The sequence below is a fragment of the Macaca mulatta genome, chromosome 6 (genome assembly GCF_049350105.2).
Source record: "Macaca mulatta isolate MMU2019108-1 chromosome 6, T2T-MMU8v2.0, whole genome shotgun sequence".
Lineage (NCBI taxonomy): Eukaryota > Metazoa > Chordata > Mammalia > Primates > Cercopithecidae > Macaca > Macaca mulatta.
Window position 1 is genome coordinate 38,904,635 of NC_133411.1, and position 18,027 is coordinate 38,922,661.

The 18,027-nt window shown below is 42.2% G+C and overlaps 1 long non-coding RNA gene across 3 annotated transcripts; it reads left to right on the plus strand.

The window, feature by feature from the left end:
* The first annotated feature begins 1,656 nt into the window (after positions 1–1,656).
* Positions 1,657–16,332, plus strand: LOC114678678 (uncharacterized). Of its 3 annotated transcripts, none has more exons than XR_013418307.1 (4): positions 1,657–2,803; positions 4,204–4,310; positions 12,222–12,389; positions 14,483–16,332. It is a non-coding gene; the product is annotated as an uncharacterized LOC114678678 (long non-coding RNA). The 3 variants fall into 3 exon arrangements; XR_003730139.2 differs by having other exon boundaries at positions 1,876–2,043; positions 14,047–16,332; XR_013418306.1 differs by having other exon boundaries at positions 1,877–2,043.
* The last annotated feature ends 1,695 nt before the right edge of the window (positions 16,333–18,027 follow it).

The following is an 18,027-nucleotide window of genomic DNA, read 5'->3' on the forward strand; positions in this document are numbered from 1 at the left end:
AACCATGGCAGGAGCTATGAGGGTGGAAAGAAATTTGGGCTTTTGGGGCCAGGCGCGGTGACTCACGCCTGTAATCCCAGCACTTTGGGAGGCTGAGGCGGGTGGATCACGAGGTCAGGAGATCGAGACCATCCTGGCTAACACAGTGAAACCCCGTCTCCACTAAAAATGTGAAAAATTAGGTGGGCATGGTGGCATGTGCCTGTAGTCCCAGTTACTTGGGAGGCTGAGGCAGGAGAATCATTTGAACCTGAGAGGTGGAGGTTGCAGTGAGCCAAGATCATAGCACTGCACTTCAGCCTGGGTGACAGAGCAAGACTCCATCTCAAAAAAAAAAAAAAAAAAAAAAAAAAAAAGAAAAGAAATTTGGGCTGTTGGAACACCTTGATGGGTTTATATTTTTGTGGTGGCCATGGATGCAGATGGCCCTGAACCCCTTGATCACTGATCTTGCACTATTCACCAGTTTGTAACATGGCCATGGGCAAACCTTTGGTTCATATGGCATTTTTTTTTAATGTGCATTATTTGCCAAATGAAATACAGATTTTTAACTTCTCATGAAAAATCAGAAGGTCTAGCAGCAATTGATTAAAACCAAATCATAGCTGCTCTCTTAGTAGACCACTAATTCTTCAGCCAGCTTGTATCTCTCACCTTGGTTCTTGTCTGGTCCCTTTGAGCAGGGCCAATATTTAGTGGGTGTGTACTGGGGTGAATTATGTCTGTTCTGATTGGTGACTAGTTTCCCTGAGCTCCCTTAGTGTCTCCTATGCTCCAGGCCATTCCCCAATAGCATCTCCCCGATGCACTTCCTTACAATCTGTCTATAAAAAGGTTTCATTTGGCACTGCAGGGCCTCTGGCTCCCTGCTCTAGTGCTAGGTCCAACATCCATTTTCTGATTAGACCTTGTCCTGGGCCAAAGGGATTGTTCAATATTTTGAAATCATCCCCACCTTTAGGGGATGAAGTCTGCGTGTGACCTCTGGACTGGATGATTCCTGCCTTCAGGAGAAGGAAAATACAGGATAGACCCCAAGGCAGGGGATGTGTTCACTCACAGATGGTTTTGGGGTTGGGGTTTTTGTTTTGTTTTGTTTTTACAAACTTTTAATTATAAAAGCTGTTTTATTTTCAGAAATGTTTACATTTCCATAGCATGCTGCTGAATGCATCAATGTGGAGGGGATTATGTAAATTTTTACAACCTAAGGGAGACAGGATATTAGTTTTTTATTTTTTGCAGCTCCAACACATTAAAATAATGGGATTTCTTTTTTCGTCTATGGAATGCCATTCCAGAGACATATTTAAGTTCTTTGTGGTCAGCCTCAGGTAGCAGGACAGCTAAAATGGATAATAGTAATAATTAATAGTTATAATAAAATATATTTGTACTTTTGGAAACCAGCCTGTTTGTGATTCCTTCACGAACAGCTTATCTATGTGAGACCTGAAGGCCAACCTTAGAGGAACCCATTGTTTCTCCTCCAAGAACTCGTTCTGTGTCTAGAGAAACACTTGTTGGGTTTTAATTAGAAACCAGTGGGGCTGTGGGCTGGCTGGCTGGCTGCACCACACGCTGTGAACCGGGAGGGCTGAGTGGAGGCCAGGGAGTCTGAGAATATCTTCAGGGTGAGATATTTGATTACACAAGGGAGAGGAGATGATTGCCAGTCCTCCCATCTGGAGAAAAGTTTCTGGGTGGCAGGAGCTAAGGATAGGGTGAAAGAAAGTGACCCAGTGAGGAGAGTGGGGTGAGGCGAGGAGAGTGGGTTGAGGCAAGGAGAGGGGCTGGGCGGGTGTGTGTCAGCTCCAGGAGGCTGGCCCTGCCTCTGCCCTGTGTCCATCTGACACAGAACGGAATATGACCCAGTGCTTGCGGGGCTGAGTCAGAGCTCTTTCCACTGCTCTGCAGCTCACTCTCTTCATGCTTACCTGGACAAACCCACTTCTGGCCACACTGGCTGGAGCATTAACCTATGGGTCTTCCTCAGATGATGGAGTTGAGGGAAAGGCAGGCTTTTCTTCTGAAGTCAAGGTAGGAACTCCCTCTGTCTTTTCCTTCAATTTTCTGCTTGTACAGCTCTTAATACCTCAACTCCTAACCAGGGCTTACAGGCCTCTCTCTCCCACTGAAATGTGAACCCTGCAATGGGAATGACCACACCCTCCATTTTTTTGTAGAGCATCCAGTGCAGTGTCTGAAAGATTCTCCCCGGGGCTGAAAGCTTAAGGGAATGAATAACTTCTCCCTCCTCGGGCCCAGTCCCAAGGCACAAGGCCACTTGTGCCAGCAGCATGTGTCAGCAAGATAGCAGAAGCAGGAAGAGAGCTGGCCGGAAGACGCATACCCACTGAAGATCGAGAGGGAGGCTGTCCGGGTACCGAATAGCAGTTACATCAGACTGAGACACTTCCTGTTTACAGGAGACTATAAAACCCCTGCCCCGTCCTCATTTGGTGCTGACGCCATTTTAGGCCTCAGCCTGCCTGCACCCAGGAGCTCATTAACATAGCGTGTGTTGCTCCGCACTGCCTCATGTTGTTTGTTGGCACCATCTCGGGGTTTGAACTGACGCAAGAGCCTTGCAGTGTCTGGCACAAATAAATGTAGCAAAACCCAGGAGAGGTCTGAAATTGCTGTAAGCCAAAAATAAGATTCTAAGTCCCCCTCCTGGCCAAGGGGATTCCAAAGAAAGCTGAAAAAACCAGTTCAGGTTGTAGCAGGACAAGCTGCAGACGAAACCCCTCAGACGCCGAGTTAAAGAAGGAAGGGCTTTATTCGGCTGGGAGCTTCGGTAAGACTCACATCTCCAACAACCAAGTTCCCTGAGTGAGCAATTCCTGTCCCTTTTAAGGGTTTACAACTCTAAGGGAGTCCACATTGAGAGGGTCATGATAGATTGAGCAAGCAGCGGGTACACTACTGGGGGCTGCATGCACCGGTAATCAGAATGGAACAGAACAGGCCAGGAATTTTCACAGTGCTTTTCCATGCAATGTCTGGAATCTATAGATAACATAACCGGTTAGGTCAGGAGTCCATCTTCAACCAGGCCCAGGGTGCGGCACTGGGCTGTCTGCCTATGGATTTCATTTCTGCCTTTTAGTTTTTACTTCTTTCTTTGAAGGCAGAAATTGGGCATAAGACAATATGAGGGGTGGTCTCCTCCCTTATTCCCCCACTTTGAGAATCTCACTCAATAGTGGGAGTTCTCACTTTCATTCTCACTACCCATGTCTTCTTGGAAGACAGATGGATAGTGATTCATATAGTACACTTGTGCTAAAGCATTTTGGTGAACTAAGGTAGCGATGAAGCTTTTTATTGTTTGAGGAAGTACAGGTAGCAAACAAGGGAGCAGTAAGCAAGTTCCTATTACTATTATAACTCCTATTATAAGAGTTTTAAATCCTCCTAGTGCTGGGAACCATTTTCTAAACATGGCCCTAGGATCAAATCCATGCTACCCTTGCACATTTGGCACATGACAAATTCATGTGCCAGTTTTGTCATATTTCTAACTATGTCTTCAACTACTTGCCCTTGATCATCTATGTGTAGACAACAATTAGTAAGGTTAAATTTTCTACAGACCCTTCCTTCAGCTGCTAGCAAGTAGTCGAGAGCCAATCTATTTTGATAGATAGCATTTCTCATCTGAGTTTCTTGCCAGGCCAGAATAGTCAAGGCTCTGCCAGTTTTGTTAGTGATGATTTCTAAGACAGCTTGTAACCATATGATTTGGTTAAGCATGTAAATGGGGGTCTGGTATCCCCACGAGCCATCTTGTGCCCAAGTACCAGGCCTGTAATATTGTATAATTCTCTCAGGGGGCCATTCATCATCTTTCCAATTTCCTATAGCTATGCTTCTCTTTTCATGGGAAGCATAGACAGGGAAGCCCAGGAGTCCACCTGTCTTTATGGGCAGTAGGAAGAAAGATGGTTTAATAGTGTCAATAACACAACTACTTGCCCACAGGTCGGGTAATTTGGCATAAGATCTCACCCGCATATCCAGTATAATCCAGTGGGGGCTGTCCAGTCCCAGTGGGACTCCAGGGGGGTCCACAGGGTTTGCAACTTTGGGAATTTACTAAATAGATATTTCTTTTTTTTTTTTTTTAATTTAAATCTTTTTTATTTATTTATTTATTTATTTTTTATTTATTTATTATTATATTTTAAATTCTAGGGTACATGTGCATAACGTGCAGGTTTGTTACATATGTATACTTGTGCCATGTTGCTGTGCTGCACCCATCAACTCGTCAGCACCCATCAACTCGTCATTTACATCAGGTATAACTCCCAATGCAATCCTTCCTCCCTCCCCCCTCCCCATGATAGGCCCCGGTGTGTGATGTCCCCCTTCCCGAGTCCAAGTGATCTCATTGTTCAGTTCCCACCTATGAGTGAGAACATGCGGTGTTTGGTTTTCTGTTCTTGTGATAGTTTGCTAAGAATGATGGTTTCCAGCTGCATCCATGTCCCTACAAAGGACACAAACTCATCCTTTTTTATGGCTGCATAGTATTCCATGGTGTATATGTGCCACATTTTCTTAATCCAGTCTGTCACTGATGGACATTTGGGTTGATTCCAAGTCTTTGCTATTGTGAATAGTGCCGCAATAAACATACGTGTGCATATGTCTTTATAGCAGCATGATTTATAATCCTTTGGGTTATATAGCCAGTAATGGGATGGCTGGGTCATATGGTACTTCTAGTTCTAGGTCCTTGAGGAATCGCCATACTGTTTTCCATAATGGTTGAACTAGTTTACAATCCCACCAACAGTGTAAAAGTGTTCCTATTTCTCCACATCCTCTCCAGCACCTGTTGTTTCCTGACTTTTCAATGATCGCCATTCTAACTGGTGTGAGATGGTATCTCATTGTGGTTTTGATTTGCATTTCTCTGATGGCCAGTGATGATGAGCATTTTTTCATGTGTCTGTTGGCTGTATGAATGTCTTCTTTTGAGAAATGTCTGTTCATATCCTTTGCCCACTTTTTGATGGGGTTGTTTGTTTTTTTCTTGTAAATTTGTTGGAGTTCCTTGTGGGTTCTGGATATTAGCCCTTTGTCAGATGAGTAGATTGCAAAAATTTTCTCCCATTCTGTAGGTTGCCTGTTCACTCTGATGGTAGTTTCTTTTGCTGTGCAGAAGCTTTTTAGTTTAATTAGATCCCATTTGTCAATTTTGGCTTTTGCTGCCATTGCTTTTGGTGTTTTAGACATGAAGTCTTTGCCCATGCCTATGTCCTGAATGGTACTACCTAGGTTTTCCTCTAGAGTTTTTATGGTATTAGGTCTAACATTTAAGTCTCTAATCCATCTTGAATTAATTTTCATATAAGGAGTAAGGAAAGGATCCAGTTTCAGCTTTCTACTTATGGCTAGCCAATTTTGCCAGCACCATTTATTAAATAGGGAATCCTTTCCCCATTTCTTGTTTCTCTCAGGTTTGTCAAAGATAAGATGGCTGTAGATGTGTGGTATTATTTCTGAGGACTCTGTTCTGTTCCATTGGTCTATATCTCTGTTTTGGTACCAGTACCATGCTGTTTTGGTTACTGTAGCCTTGTAGTATAGTTTGAAGTCAGGTAGCGTGATGCCTCCAGCTTTGTTCTTTTGACTTAGGATTGTCTTGGAGATGCAGGCTCTTTTTTGGTTCTATATGAACTTTAAAGCAGTTTTTTCCAATTCTGTGAAGAAAGTCGTTGGTAGCTTGATGGGGATGGCATTGAATCTATAAATAACCTTGGGCAGTATGGCCATTTTCACGATATTGATTCTTCCTATCCATGAGCATGGTATGTTCTTCCATTTGTTTGTGTCCTCTTTTATTTCACTGAGCAGTGGTTTGTAGTTCTCCTTGAAGAGGTCCTTTACATCCCTATTCCAATCAATAGAAAAAGAGGGAATCCTCCCTAACTCATTTTATGAGGCCAACATCATCCTGATACCAAAGCCTGGCAGAGACACAACAAAAAAAGAGAATTTTAGACCAATATCCCTGATGAACATCGATGCAAAAATCCTCAATAAAATACTGGCAAACCAGATTCAGCAGCACATCAAAAAGCTTATCCACCATGATCAAGTGGGCTTCATCCCTGGGACGCAAGGCTGGTTCAACATTCGCAAATCAATAAACATAATCCAGCATATAAACAGAACCAAAGACAAGAACCACATGATTATCTCAAGAGATGCAGAAAAGGCTTTTGACAAAATTCAACAGCCCTTCATGCTAAAAACGCTCAATAAATTCAGTATTGATGGAACGTACCTCAAAATCATAAGAGCTATTTATGACAAACCCACAGCCAATATACTGAATGGGCAAAAACTGGAAAAATTCCCTTTGAAAACTGGCACAAGACAGGGATGCCCTCTCTCACCACTCCTATTCAACATAGTGTTGGAAGTTCTGGCTAGGGCAATCAGGCAAGAGAAAGAAATCAAGGGTATTCAGTTAGGAAAAGAAGAAGTCAAATTGTCCCTCTTTGCAGATGACATGATTGTATATTTAGAAAACCCCATTGTCTCAGCCCAAAATCTCCTTAAGCTGATAAGCAACTTCAGCAAAGTCTCAGGATACAAAATTAATGTGCAAAAATCACAAGCATTCTTATACACCAGTAACAGACAAACAGAGAGCCAAATCATGAATGAACTTCCATTCACAATTGCTTCAAGGAGAATAAAATACCTAGGAATCCAACTTACAAGGGATTTTTCTTAATATGGTTTGAACTCCACTAGGTGGCTGTTTTTGTGGTACTACTATACAGTTTTTGCTCAAGGCAGCTGAGTCTTCCCACAGGAAGGGTGAAGTCCTTCCCCACTCTTGCTACACAGTATTGTCTAATGATTGAGGCTTTTAGAACCTTGAAGTTATCAGGATGATTCCTTTGAGTCGAGAATTTATCAGGAACTGGGTCTGTAGGTACTAATTCTCGGGCTTCCCATGGCCATTGATCTCCCATTACAGTTCCTCCCCAAACATAATATGAAGTGACACTGAGAGACTGGGCTATGTGCTCGGCTAATTGCAAAAACAAATTTCTTGTTTTTCCTGGAATTTCTGGTACTGGCACATTCAGTTCATCATAGAAGGTTTGAAATACTGACTCAGGAGAGTGTTTATAAACTCATCCTCAAACCACGATATTTACTCGAGGATCCAGTCCAGACCTATCAATTCCTAGGGTTACAAGCTCCCCTTTTTTTCCAGCGAGGATCCAGGGGGTTGGTTACTACTAGTTCTAAAGGGTTACACTGACCACTGGTATAGGAAGGGCCACTTTTCCCTTTCTGAAGGTGGACAGGATCCTTTTCATTTTTTATCCAAGTAGCCTAAATGACACAAGACCAGGATCCACATTCATTTCCACACAGTCCTAATTCATGACAAATGTACTTACTTTCTGCCATAAGGCCTCTTTCCTAATTAAGAGAACCACATCCTATTCCTAACTTATTACTATTAATGACAGCACAAGCATCAAACTTCAAGGTGACTTGTTTGGGCACCCCTTTTTCTTTCATTTTGGCTAACACTTTACTCGTATCGTTTATGAGCCCCCACCAGTCCTCAGTCCTTAATCTTATTTCAAAAACTGTGATCATGGGAGGCTCAGATGGGTCATAATACACATCAGGTTGGTCATTTCCTGGGCTACACACCTTGTATAGAATAACATTATACAAACAAGTTCTTTTTAGAGTCCTGGTACACTTATAATAACCATAAAATAATAGGACTGTAGCAACTTTTTGTCCTACCTCAGTGCCTTGATGTATACACTGGGAAGAGCCCTCAGTCTGAGGAAGGTCAGTTAAAGTCCTTACCGTACAAGTCCAAATTTTAAGGAAAATGAGTCCCGCAATGAGTTTTCTCATGCTTCGGCCATGCATGGACCAATCAGCTTCCGGGTGTGACTGGAGCAGGGCTTGTTGTCTTTTTCAGAGTCACTTTGCAGGGGTTGGTGAAGCTACTCCTGTCCACATACCACTCATAGCCTACTGATGTTTAAGGATGGTCTCAGAGGTTGGGCCAGCTAGAATAAACTGAGTCCAATATCTCTACACAGTTATGTTCAACTGGGCTCTCTGATACTGGGAGCAAGGTGGTGGAGTTTAGGATGTTGCAAACGTCAGTGGTTATGTGGGGGTTTTCACATAGCAAGCTTTGGTGCTTGGTTAATCTAGCATTTGTTAGCCAATGATGTCGTTTGGTATTCATCAAAGTTACCATGGCATGGGGGGCCTTTATATTCAGGTTTTGCCCAAGGATTAGTTTATCTGCTTCTTGTGCTAACAGGGCTGTTGCTGCCAGGGCCCTTAGACATGGGGGCCAGCCTTTGGAAACCCTGTCCAGTTGTTTTGAGAGATAGGCCACTGGCCTTGGCCAGGGCCTCACAGTCTGGGTTAAAACTCCAATTGCCATTTTTTTTTCTTTCTGACACATAGAGTGTAAAGGGTTTTGTCAGGTCAGGTAGCCCCAGGGCTGGGGCCGACAGGAGTTTTTCTTTCAACTGATGAAAAGCTCGTTGCTGTCGGTTGTAATAGATGTAGTTTATTCAATTTACATTTGTATTAACTGTCACCCACCAAAATATTGACTCAAATCCTGCAGCTATTTGATTTCAAGTTTTAATTGATCTGGTATTCACTGTGGGACTCCAATTGCGTCTAAATGAACGTGAGAGTCAAAAGACCCAGAAGGGGCATCTCTCGCTTTATGATGTCTTTAGTTTTCCTCCCTCTGGTTGATGAAATGCCAGGGTGAAAGGGATAGCCAATTGGACTAAAGTACAAGTGCCACTCCAGTTGTTTGGCAGAGTGCCCAGTAAAGGTCCACCACAATACTACCACACACCCGCTCAGGGATGAACATAGACTAACTGATTGATAAGCTCTTGAAAATTCTTAGGCTCACTGCATCCCTTCAGGTCTCCAAGGAATGCTGTTTCCTCCCTGTCGTGAGAGACACGAAGTGAACTTAGTGTTGGGGAGATGGAAGCTGGATGGCCCTCAGGGGCTGACCAGCAGGGTGCCAGACTTTGGGATATAGCAGAGAGAGCTTGGCAGGACTTATTACTCCAGGCTGTAGAATCCTGGAAAAGAGCTACCATGCAGCCCAGGCCTGGTCAACTGGGGGACCACCTTAGTGGAAAGGGGACAATCTGGGCCTCTGGCCTGCCATGTGCACAAGCATACCAATTACTTTTGTTTAATGTTTGGATGGAATATTTGATACACTCCAATGGATGGAATATTTGATCCATTGGAATGGATCTTGGTATCCTGTCTTAATTGCCAAAGTTTGTTTTAAGTCTTTAACTTCTATGATCCTCTAGTAAAATGAATGTATGATTTTAGGAAATTACAAAAAACGGTTGGGGCAGTTCATCCTTGGTCTTTAGTGGTCCACAGAACGTTGGACCAACTACGACATAAAAACTCTACATTGAGGGGCAAGACTCCTGGTTGGCACTGGAGTCTTTATCAAAATCTCCCTGCATTAAATGGCACTAATTTGCTAATGCCCAGTATGAGGAGAGTCAGGAGGGACAGAGATACTTTTCTGAAGTTGAGATCTGTCTTTGACTTGGCATGTCCTCACAGGGTATAACAAGGCAAGCATTAAATGCTATAGTTTGAGGCAAAATTGACTTGGTTATGTTAATAACCAGATGGTCAGCAATAGAGTGAGGAAAGAAGGAAGAGTAATAGAATAGAGGAAATAGTTAAATTTTTCTTAGCTTTAGTTTGGTAGGGTTTTCCCGTGGGACTGTGGCCCACAACTCTGGAGAGGGTGGCGCTTTGACTTGGGTGTGATGAGTCCATCCTTTTTCTGCTGTACGAACAGCAGTCTCTTGGGGTAGCAGCACAAGGCAGGGTCCTTCCTAGGCTGGCTCGAGTTTTTCTTCTTTCCACCCTTTGATAAGAAGGTGATCTTCAGGCTGGTGCTGGTTTACTGGAAATTCTAGGGGTGGAACCTGTGCTAAAAGACTTTTAGTTCTGAGGGAAAGGAAAGTGGAAGATAAACCAAGTATATAATTTCTAAGAAATTGAATTTTTGTTTTAAATGTGGGAACATCAACAGCAGACTTTATAGTCTTTGGTGCCTTCTTACTGAGAAATTTCCTTTAGCACCTATTTTTATTAGTTTTTAGATCAAAGAAAGCCAAATGCCATTTTGTATTTAATAATGCTTCTTGTATGATTTTTTATACCAGATAAGCTAAATTTCACCTTTATATTAGTGTATTATTAATGTTAAACTTAATTTTAAGAAAACCTTGTAGATGTATTTATCCAATTTTTAATGTCAAACCATAAGGTAAGATTTTTATAGACTCTTTTTAACCTTTTATAATTTTTGTTAAAGAGTAGGTTAGTGCTTTAAGAAACACCTGTTGTGTTTTTTAATGTCCAGTTCACAGAAAAACTGGATGATACCCCTTTAACTTTAGCTAATATGTTTACACACAGAATTTTCTTTACAATTAATGTTTTAAAGCTTGCTTAAACCTTCAACTATACATATATTTTTAACCTTTTAATGTAGGTAAAAATTTACATTCTTATGTCTCCTTATAATTCTTTTATCAAAGGTATATTTTATTTTCTTTATACACCTTGCACATAAACTGTTTTTTTTTTTAATAGTTTTATATTCCAGAGGCCTAGTTACTTTTAAATTATACAATATTTCTTGCATAAATTCTTTTTTTTTTTTAACTTTTTTTTTCTCTTTCATGACTTTTGCAGACAATTCTTCAACCTGCCTCAACTTTCGGAGTTATTACAAACATTTATTTCTTTAAACAACCAGTTAATTTATTTCAGGACGAGAATTTACCATATAACATTCTTTTTACATAAATTCTGTCTCACCTCCCCCCCACTTTTTTTTCCAATGATAACCATTCTTTTCCAAAGCAAACTTCTTTTATGTCTGTGGACTAGACTGTCTAAGGCCACAAGATTAGAAGTTACAATAATACATGTTACACTGTTAACTTTTAGCAAACTTTACTTTTGTTGAAAACCTTGTAAGTTTGGGATTTCAATTATCCTTTGCTATTAATAAGACCTTGTTTAGTCCAATTGACTTAGAATTTGGTATAGATGGCTTTTTTTTTCCCTTCAATTACCTGGAAGGAACCATAGATCTTCCTGTCCTGAGGGGAGTTCCTCCTAGGTCTGGTTGGACCTTTGTATGGTAATTAAGATTTAAATTCCCTGTTAGAAAACCTGCTGGATTAAGGGAATTTTCAGTGGTTAATGTTAAATCATCCTTTTTTTTTTTTTTTTTTTAAGGATACTTTTGAACTGGTGAGGTGTGCTCACAATGAGGTTTCCTCTAAAAGTTATTTTTTTTTACTTTCTTCTGTTAGTAAAGCAGTTGCCACTACAGATTGAATGCATCTGGGCCATCTGTGGGTTACCAGGTTAAGGATTTTTGATAGGAAGGTCTCAGTGCTTTTGGGATATGCCCTTATTTACACTGACAACAAAGTGGTATTAAAGTGTTACAGGGTTATGGAAAATACCTTTAATTATCAATTATAGGTTTTAAATTTACAATGGCTTTTAAAGGAATAGGGTACACTTTTTTTTTCTTAACTAATTGTATATCTGTTTCTTTCTCTCTTTGTTTTTCTCTTTTTCTCTTTGACTTTCCTTTTGCTTCTGTCTCTTTCTCTCTCTCTGCCTCTCTCTTTCTCTCTCTCTCCTTGACTCCCTCTTTGCCTCTCTGTCTCTTTCACTCTCTCTGCCTCTGTCTTTCTCTCTCTCTCCTTGACTCCCTCTTTGTCTCTCTGTCTCTTCCTCTGTATCTTTTCCTCTCTCTCTCTGCCTCTTTTTCTGTCTGTCTCTTTCCTCTCTTTCTCTCTGCTGGTCTTTCCTTACCTCTGCCAGCCGCTTATGCTGCTGTTCTCTCAACCGCTGTGGGAGGTGTCTAAAACCAGCTGTAACCAAATGTCTATTTACGGGAACTGGTCTGGGTGCCCTGGCTTACAGGTTACCTTGTGCTATACCTTTGAAACAAGGGACCTGTCCAGGTTTCCTTCTGATGGCCAACCTACCTCTAATGCTGACCAGTCTATTTCACATGAAGTGCTAAGTTTTCCTGGTGTCATAGTAATACCGTAATCTCCCCTAAATCCTTTCTTGAAAATTTTCAATAGTTCCTAGTGGGGTAGGCTTACTTTGTGCCTGACCCATGCTTCTTCGAGACAATTGCCCCAGTGAAACACCTCACCAAAGCAGCTCGTGGCAGACTCCCATGGAGGATCAATGCAGTAGCTGAACACTGGGAAGGAACTGGCACTTGGAGTCCAGACATCTGAAACTTGGTAAGACTAATCTTTGGAACTTGCCCACTCCATTTGAGTGGAAGTGTGGCCTGATCACCCACAGTGTGCCTGTACTGGCACTTTGGTTTTTGTTTTTGACTTGACTTGGATTGCTTGATACTTTGGTTTTGGTTTTGACCTGGCTTGGATTTCTGGATACACTGATTTTGGTTTTGATTCTGGTTTGATGTAAACTGTAAAAGTGTGTGTGTGCCCTTTTTACCCGTTCTTTGTTTTGTGGTGTGTGTGTGGTGTGAGCGTGGTGTTTTGTCTCGAAGAAGCATGGGTCAGGCATAAAGTAAGCCTACCCCACTAGGAACTATTGAAAATAATCAGAATGGCACAGAACAGGACAGGGATTTTCACAATGTTCTTCCATACAGTGTCTGGAATCTATAGATAACATAACTGAATAGGTCAGGGGTCAATCTTTAACCAGGCCCCTGGTGCTGAGCTGTCTGCCTGTGGATTTCATTTCTGCCTTTTAGTTTTCACTTCCTTCTTTGCAGGCAGAAATTGGGCATAAGACAATATGAGGGGTGGTCTCCTCCCTTAAGGTCATAACAGGAAAGGAGTGGTCAGACATGCCTCTTTACACCCTCTCCCTTAAGGAGTTCAGGCACAACTGACCAACACTGACACTAAAACAGGGATCTCAAGATGGACGAGACAGTCTTTGTAGCAATAAGATATCAAATTCCATCCTGACTCTCTGACTCTAGTATAATATCACATGACAGATAAAGAAGGAAATAAAAATATTTTACCCCAAAATATGTTTCTTTGCCATATTTTGAAATGTCCCTGCAATTTTGTGGGGGAAAGCTGTTGTGGGAAAAATTTGCATCTGTAAAGAATCTCTGTTAACATAACGAGGTCTTTACTTTTCCAGGCCCTTTGAATCCAGAAAAGATTAACTGAGAATCTAGCACCTTTTAAAGGTCTAAGTAGGAAACATTTGCCATCTATATTCTCCAAGGGTGACCACCCAGGAGACTTCATCTGCATAATAAGAGCCTTAGTTTGCACAACCCCTTATCTTAACCCAGACACTCCTTTCTATTGATTCCAGGTCTTTAGATAATAACTCTTTCAACCAATTGCGAATCAGACAACTCTAAGCGTCCTCTTCCAGTTGTCCTGCTTTTCCTTACCAAACCAATGTATACCTCATGTGTATTGATTGATGTCTTCTGTCTTCCTAAAACCCATAAAACCAAACTATAGCCCAACCAGCTTGGGCACATATTCTCAGGATCTCCTGGGGCTATGCCATGAGCCATTGTTCACTCATATTTGGCTCAGAATAAACCTTTTAAAATATTTTACAGAGTTTGACATTTTTTCATCAATACAGCCTTGGCATGATCGCTGCCATTTTCCACAATGACACCGCTTTCAAGGACCCAAAGTATAGCAAGATCTTGAAGTACTTGGGGAATCATGAACAAAAAATGAGTCATACAGGGAGAGCAGAGTGAAGCAAGTACAACTAGTAAAATTTCAGTCATTGAATTGTTTAAGAGCTTTGGAAATTGGCTGTTGCTTTATGTTAAATGATAGTTCAAATGTACGTGTGACCCTCAAATGTGTCTCAGCCATTCTGAATAAATCAGAATATACTATTTATAACATCTTATATTCATTTTAATTCCAGTTTGAAGTTTTCACAAATGCCATTGCATTGGCCATGCATTGAGATCTCACCATGAGCCAAACTGCATGTAAGAACCGTCTTGAGACACTGTGGTGACCACCAGAGCAACCCTGTGAGGCAGGCTGTCCTCATCATGCAGATGAGGAACGTGAGGCTCAGACTGGCTGTCAGGCAGCATGGAGCTGTGGAAGAACCTGGCCCAGAGCTTGGGGAGACTTAGTTTCCAAACTTTGACTCTTATAATGATGGGACTTTGGGGAAATTACTCAACTAAAGTCATTGGAACCAGAATATTTGGAAAGAAATCTATGTTCATCTTGGCAAATCATGCTGGCTTAGTGCAGTCAGAGGAGCACTGGTTCATGAATGTCTTGTTTCCTATCAGATACGCACATATTTATGTGAACTTTGTGACCTTCTTGTTCCCTTTCTTCAGGACATGGGGAGAGAAAGTGCTAAAGCATACTTTTAATTGTGCTGGTTCTGGAGTTTGGAAGAGCCTGTCCAAAGAACAAGCTGGACATGAATAACGTATGACTTGTTCGGCCAAAAGCCCCACCACAAAAACCTCATGGAGCTTGCTACACATTATTTTCCAAATATCAACTCCGATTAAAAGGACTGTCTGGCCCACTGACAATTATTCATTGGCTTCTGTACAGTGTATTATTGTATGGCGCTTCCTCGGAACTATAATTAGGTGATTGTGTAAGGAGTCCATAGTGCACGTTTGAATAGTGACTCTGTTTGGATCATGATGTCACTCACTCTGGTCCCCTCTCATCATATGGCTGTGGATGTGGTGTGGTTGAATTCAATACATGTGAAATCAGACCTTCATTGAGTTTTCTTTTTTTTTTTTTGAGATGGAGTCTTGCTCTGTCACCCAGGCTGGAGTGCAGTGGTGTGATCTCAGCTCACTGCAAGCTCTGCCTCCCAGGTTCATGCCATTCTCCTGCCTCAGCCTCCCCAGCAGCTAGGACTACAGGTGCACGCTGTCATGCCCAGCTAATTTTTTTGTATTTTTAATAGAGAGGGGTTTCACTGTGTTAGTCAGGATGGTCTCGATCTCCTGACCTCGTGATCCACCTGCCTCAGCCTCCCAAAGTGCTGGGATTACAGGCATGAGCCACCATGCATGGCCCTTCATTGAGTTTTCTATGAAGTAATGATAGCACTTAAGATGAATCACTTAGGACATACCTGGAGTAATTATGGCCTAAGTGTTAGGAGTTCTGGGAATCCCTCTTTTTAGCTGTTCAACCTGGACAAGTCACTCAGCCTTTCAGAGATGATGTTCATCTGGAAATTGGGGTTCATGGCACCAGCAACCCCGGTTGGTTATAATATATGATGTGTGAATTACCTCTCTCTTCTTCCGCTCCACACCCAATCAATGCCACAGTTATGATGTATAAAGTGTGAATTACCTCCTTCTTCTTCCCCTCCACACCCAATCAATGCTGTGGTTATGATGTATAATGTGTGAATTACCTCCCTCTTCTTCCCCACTACACCCAATCAGTGCCGCATCCCTAGCATGCCCCATTTTAAGCATCTCTCAACTCTCCCCACTTTTCTTTGTCTGCATGGCCACTTCTCTGTTCCCAGCCTTAGGGCTCACTGCACCCGCTCCTGCAGCCTCTAACAGACTGGCTGCTTCCATGATGGTCTTTCTAGGCGATCACATGGGACATGTTCTCTAACTTAGACCCCTCCAGTGGCATCTCTGGAAGTTTGCAGCTGCACTGCTACCTGATGCTGTGCTCTTATGAGTCAAATTCCTAATCTTGACCTGTATGCCCCTGTATGATTTGTCCCCATTTATATGTAGAACCTCATGTCATGCTACTATTCCCCTCACTACCAGTGTTCCAGGCAAAGCAGCTTATTTTTTAGCAACTGACATACATAAAAAAACTCTCCTTTTAAAAGACTTTTGCACTGGATGTTCCTTCCACCTAGAGCTTTCTTCATCCTCTCCTCAGCCCCCTTGCATGCCCTGCAAATCTAGATCAACCTTCAAGAACAAGCTTGAAGTGTCCTTTCCTTGGGAAATTCCCATACGGACCATCCCTCTGCCATTGTGTAAACTCCCAGTAAACAGTCTTACTCCTTCCTAGAACATATCACATCTCCAGTGAAATAATTACCTTGGTAAAGATTTCTTTAAAATCTGTCTCCTCCTCTGAACTATTTCTTGAATCTGGTCTTATTCCCAGCACACCATGTGGCTTTGTCAATACACATTGTAGAAGGAATAAAGTTATCAATCCTCTGTGAACTTAATTCTGTCGTTTTTTGCATTTGAACATCCTTGAGGGACACCTTTGCTCTTTGATCTTCAGCTTTCTCTTGGTCGAGAAGAGACATGGCTCTGTGTGAGGGAGTTCCATCCCTGGGCTTTCTTAGCCACGAAGGCCTGGCTGGAAAGCACAGTAGGAGTCAGGAAGGGTCGTTGATCTACTGAATGGCAGAGCTGGAAAGAAGCATAGGAGTCCACGAGCCCAGTGGCCACATTTTACAGATGGGGAAGCTGGGGCCAAGAGAAATCAAACATTATGTCAAAAAGCAGAGGTAAGAAATAACTTCAATGAATAAAATATTATTTTAGCAGGGATACATAGAAAAATATATACTTACACATGACATGATTTCTGGACAATTTTGTAATTTTCTTTTTCTGAGACAGAGTCTCACTCTGTTGCCCAGGCTGGAGTGCAGTTACTCGATCTCAGCTCACTGCAACCTCTGCCTCCCTGGTTCAAATGATTCTTCTGCCTCAGCCTCCTGAGTAACTGGGATTACAGATGCCCACCATCACACCCAGCTAATTTTTGTATTTTTAGTAGAGATGGGATTTCACCATGTTGGCCAGGCTGGTCTTGAACTCCTGACCTCAAGTGATCTGCCCGCCTTGGCCTCCCAAAGTGCTGGGATAACAGGCAAGAGCCACCGCACCCGGCCAAATTTTGTAATTTTCATTTCTATTGCTTCAGCGACCTCCATGGCAGCCTTGAGAAGAAGGTATTGTTTATCCTCATTTTACAGATGAGAAACAACAGAGAACATGGGTAACAAATGAAGTCAACCCAACTGAGAAGTGCCAAAGCCTGACTGAGTCCCCGCATTTCTGGTTGCTGGTTATATAGTGGTTGTTTTCCCCACTATACTGCTCTGCACCTCTTACAAATAAAAACTTGGGCAACTCCACTTCAGGTAAGAAATACTTGGTCAGGGAGCCATAGCTATGAGCAAAATTATGTTCTGCTTCATTCGCTTCTCTGCTTATTTGTGGCTGTGACTTCTGTAACCTGTCCTGCCGTCTGTTAAATGAAACTGCCTCAAGTCACAGGGACGTGATGGGAAGAAAGTATAGGCACTTTGGAGTCAGACTTCCTGGAGTTGAAATTCTGGCTCTGTCACTTACAGGTGGGTGACCCCAGACAGGTCATAGAAATGGGAGACAGAGTGAGACCCTGTCTTAAAAAAAAAAAAGAAAAGAAAAGAAAGAAAGAAAAGAAAAGAAAAAGACATACCTGAGACCGGATAATTTATCCAGAGTGAGACAGGGTCTCACTCTGTCGCCTTGCTGAGCCTTGGGTTTCCCTTTGTAAAATGTGGGGACTAATTGCCTTCCCCTAGGTTTGTTTAGGATTAAATGGGGTAGTGCTTATGAGATACAGATAAAACAGAAGGCACCATAAACATTATGTTGACAACAGTAGCATGGAGCAACCCCATTGGCAAGATGTCAGGAAAGGTCATCCATTGGGTAGAAAAAGTACAGGGATTTGTCAGAAAGGCAAAGTGAACCCCAGGGGTACACTTAAAGGGAAGCAGGCTTGCAACTGATGTGGATTTTCTTTTAGCTGCAGGTCTTATTGGCTGTCTCCTAATTTCAAATCTACAACCCCATCTGTTCTGCCCATTGCATTCTTTCGGGTACGTGTGCATTCGTGTGTGTGTATATACGTGCTT